At 39.1% G+C, this 4,935-nt stretch overlaps 1 pseudogene; it reads right to left on the bottom strand.

The window, feature by feature from the left end:
• Positions 1 to 3,191: 3,191 nt before the first annotated feature.
• Positions 3,192 to 3,992, bottom strand: LOC145513766 (olfactory receptor 5M5-like; annotated as a pseudogene).
• Positions 3,993 to 4,935: the final 943 nt, after the last annotated feature.

Raw genomic sequence — 4,935 nt, 5'->3', positions numbered from 1 at the left:
TAGCTGGTCCAGGGGTTTCCTCAGGATGGACAGCGTCAGCGAATGAGAAGACACAGTGAGCCTTAGCGTCTCCAAGTGTCTCCTGACTTTATTGTTTTCAAGACAGCTTTTATATTTTTAGTTGTACGTAGAAACAAATGTAAAGTGTAGAGTCATGCCAAATCAAATCAATGGATCAGCAGTTTTTGACCCTTATCGGAACCAGGACACTCTTTGTGTTTTTAGTTATAAAAAGTTTAAAGTTGTTTACATCATCTTCTGGCCTGGAGGCCTGCTAACATCTGGTGACTCTTTTATTGATAAGAGTTGATCAGCCAGGACACTTTTGCATCAGGCACAGAAAGTACCAGGGCTACATTTTTCTTAAGAACACAGGCACAGCAGATTATGACAAAGAAGAATTCACAAACTCAGAGTTTCAAGGTAAAACCTGTCTTCTGTACTCTATCTTATGCCTTGAGCCTAACAGAGAAGAATGTGGTCCCATAAAGTCATGGCACAGCAAGCTGAAAACAATGTAGCACCAAGGTCAGTGCTTAGCAAAATCACCAGCTGAATTAACAATCGTCTTATTATTTGTATTAAAGCTAAACTTCTAAATCTCTAACTATTATGCTTTCATTATATAGGCTAAATACGTTAAGAGCAAAAACATAGTGAGTAAATATAGACTAAGTTACAGTTTCATAAAGCAATATCTCTTATATTTCCTAATAAGCCTTTTTTCCTACCACGGGCTCTGTGCCCATTGGGGCTTTCTGTGTGGAGGCTCTCAATGTTGTTTATTGTTAAGGAGCAGTCATGCACACTAGCTCCAAAGGCACAGGTACATTTATTAAACAAACTAATATGCTAGCAAGAGGAATTTAGATTAGAATACTCTATATCCTAGATAATTTTATTAAGGTGCTACCATTCAGGGGCCTTGTTGATTGAGGTTTCAGATTGATCTATTTTAGAAGAGAATCAGGAAAGGCCTTTCACAGAAAATAAGAAGAGGTTTACTATAGCAAACATCAGAAAGACAGATATCATCTTTAAGGTGAGTGCCGAGGCAGCCTTCCGAGAATCCCTGAGGCCTGAGTAGCTCTGCTCGATCAGTCCTTCTCCTCATGACTCTGTCATGGGTGGGATCTCGTGAGCTGGCTCCCGGCAGTGAACTATGTGTGTCATATTAATGTTGTTACATTATGCTTTTATTTTTTTCTTTTTTTTAAAATTAGTTTATTTTCTATTTTTTAACTTTACAATATTGTACTTGTTTTGCCATACATTGACATGAATCCACCATGGGTGTACATGTTTTCCTCTTCCAGAACCACCCTTCCACCTCCCTCCCCATCCCATCCCTCCGGGTCATCCTGGTGCACCAGCTCCGAGCACCCTGTATCATGCATTGAACCTGGACTGGCGATTCATTTCACATATGATAATTTACATGCTTCCATGCCATTCTCCCATATCATCCCACCCTCGCCCTCTCCCATAGAGTCCATAATACTGTTCTATTTATCTGTGTCTCTTTTGACGTCTCGCATACAGGGTTATCTTTACCGATTGACTAAATACCATATATATGTGTTAGTATACTGTACTGGTGTTTTTCTTTCTGGCTTACTTCACTCTGTATAATAGGCTCCAGTTTCATCCACCTCATTATGCTTTTAAATAAAGATCAATTCCAAAGAGTATCAAGCAGTCTGGAAAATACAACTTAGTTTCAAAACACTAAAACCAAGTTTCCATGTGTATTTGAATAGCTGTTATTTTAAAATTGTTTGTGGATAAACAAGAACTGAAAGGTAATATGTAAAATTATGGCACAATAATTTTTAATACTGTAGGAAAAAATTATATAAATCTCATATAAGAAATGAAAACTACAAGTCAGGAAAGTGTAGCTCCCATTCATAAGGGTGTCTGCTTTGATTAAAGGAAGCTAATGAAACAAATTATTGGATTATTAAAATTACAATATCAGAGTTTTGTTTCAAATAATAACTGGGAGATAGTGAAGGACAGGGAAGTCTGGTGTTCTGTAGTCCATGGGGTCACAAAGAGTTGACATGATTGAGCGACTGAACAACAATGATAAAACATATGTGTTTTTATATTCAAATGATATAGACAAGCATTCATCAAAGGTTTATTCAGAACACACATTGAAGATTAGAGAAATGAGATTTTTGAGAGGATAATCAGCTTTCATTAAGGGAATATGTTATATATCACAGGGAAGTAAATTAGGTTCTTATTGAGGAAATATACTGTAATGCACATTCAGTTCAGTTCAGTTTAGTCACTCAGTCGTGTCCGACTCTTTGTGACTCCATGAATTGCAGCACGCCAGGCCTCTCTGTCCATCACCAACTCCCGGAGTCTACCCAAACCCATGTCCATCGAGTCGGCGATGCCATCCAACCATCTCATCCTCTGTCGTCCCCTTCTCCTCCCGTCCCCAATCCTACCCAGCATTAGGGTCTTTTCCAATGAGTCAACCCTTTGCATGAGGTGGCCAAAGTATTGGAGTTTCAGCTTCAACATCAGTCCTTCCAATGAACAACCAGGATTGATCTCCTTTAGGATGGATTGATTGGATCTCCTTGCAGTCCAAGGGACTCTCAAGAGTCTTCTCCAACACCACAGTTCAAAAGCATCAATTCTTCGGCGCTCAGCTTTCTTCACCGTCCAACTCTCACATCTATACATGACCACTGGAAAAACCATAGCCTTGACTAGACGGACTTTTGTTGGCAAAGTAATGTCTCTGCTTTTAAATATGCTATCTTTGCTGAAGAGTACTTCAGCGATGCTCAATATTGAAGACTTAGGAACAAAAAGGAAGAAATATATGCCAAGCAAGTAGAAATAAGTCCTTGAGTGAGACTAAAAGCTTAAACCTCCTTAATCATAAGAAACTGATCTCTGTTTTTGTGTTTCTTCTAAACGACACTTCCATTCTTCGTTTCCATTGGACTCGATTTCAAGCTCTGCAAACATGTGTGTGAATGTGCACGTGTGCTGAGTCAGGTCTGATTTTTGCGACTCCATGGACTGTAGTCTACCAAGCTTCTCTGTTCATGGATTCTCCAGGCAAGAATACTGGAGTGGATTGGATTCTCCAGGTAAGATGGTATATTTGGGGGTTGCTTTTGAGGCACTTTTTTTTCTTTTCTTTTCTTTTTTATTTTTTACTGAGAAACTGTCAAAAGAGAGCTCTTCTTCATGGTACCAAGGTTTCTTATAAATATTCTTCTTAAAGCCTGTTTCACATCATTGTTCCTGAGGCTATAGATAAATGGATTCAGCATGGGATTCACAAAAATGCAGATCGCTGACACTATTTTCCCTTGTTCAATAGATTGCTTGTTTGCTGGTCTCAGATACATACAAGTCAGGGACCCGTAGAACATAGTGACAGCTGTCAGGTGGGAGCCACAGGTGGAGAAGGCTTTGCACTGCCCTTCACTGGAATGGATCCTCATAATGGTGATAAAAATGAAATTGTAGGAGATGAGGATAATGAGTAGGGAACATGTGAGGTTAATCCCTGCGGACACAAACAGGGCAGTTTGCTTTATATAAGTGTCAGAACATGTCAACATTAAGAGGGGCGGGTCAGCACAGTAGAAATGATTGATGGTGTTGGATCCACAAAAGGACAAGCGGGAGGTCAATATTACCTGCATTGTGCCCACCATAGACCCCCAGAGGTAGGGGAAAGTGACCAGGCACATGCACAGTTACCTGGACATTCTTCTGCTGTAATGCAGGGGGTTGCAGATTGCCATGTGCCTGTCATAGGCCATAGCACCAAGCATGTAATACTCAGTAAGATGCAGAGTCACAAAAACAAAACATTGCACTAGGCACCCCACATAGGAAATGTTTTTTTTTTTTTCTCTGATAAGAAGTTAACGAGCATCTGAGGAGAAACATTTGTAGAGTAAAAAAATGTCTACACATGCTAAATGGGTGAGGAAAAAGTACATGGGGTTTTGCAGCCGGGGAGTGACTCTGATTAATAAAATCATCCTAAAGTTCCCAGTCAGGGTGATGAGATAAATCAGGAGAAACACCATAAAAAGGATGGGCTGCAGCTCTTATTGACTGGTAAGTCCCAGCAGAATAAACTCAATCACTTCTGTGCCATTGTGTGAGGGAAATGTATCCATTTTCAGATTCTCTAATAAGAAAAGAAATGTTTTCAGATATAAAAAGAAATAAGATGTAAGCAATTCAAAAACAGACAAAATAAATCAGCACTAAAACAAACTGATTTTCAAAAGAGAGGTCTAACTAAGTTGTTACTACCCTGAGAGATGGAAGAGTTTCAGTAGATGTCTCAAGTGGTTGGTGGTGCTGAGTAAACTGGATAATCTATTTCATGAGCATGTTTTGAAGTCCATGAAGCATCAATGCAGGCTGCTCTGCAATCCCCACCTATCTCTACTAAAACATATAGACTCTGACTTAACTCTTTGGTGTCCCTCATTAGGCTATGGACAAGGAAGCATTGATGCTCAAACAAACTACTGCCTTTGTTTGATCATGACATAATGCTGGATCAGAGGATGGAGAAAGTGTTTGGTTTTCTGTACATTGGTTCTATTTTTGTCAGTAAAGGTGAACATTCCATAATCAGAGTAGTATACTCTTCTTGAGAGCCTGTGTACATTTATTCATATTCAGTTTCTTCCTTATTTCTTACTTACTTTCCAGCAGTAATAAACTTCTCCGAGTCCCTTGATATTCCGTCCCTCCCATTTCCTTTGTTTCAAATCAACAGCAGATAGTCTAGGGTTATTTCTTTGTCTGGTACCCACTATGATCTCATTAATCTCTCACTCTTTATTTTGATGTGAACTATTTTTAAAATCTTTATTGAATTTGTTACAATATTGTTTCTGTTTTATGTTTTGGTTTTCTGGCCAT

The sequence above is a fragment of the Giraffa tippelskirchi genome, chromosome 7 (assembly GCF_054371585.1).
Source record: "Giraffa tippelskirchi isolate mGirTip1 chromosome 7, T2T-mGirTip1v1.2.pri, whole genome shotgun sequence".
NCBI classification, from domain to species: domain Eukaryota; kingdom Metazoa; phylum Chordata; class Mammalia; order Artiodactyla; family Giraffidae; genus Giraffa; species Giraffa tippelskirchi.
The sequence above is the reverse complement of the archived record's forward strand: the minus strand, read 5'-3'. Positions and strand labels throughout refer to the sequence as shown.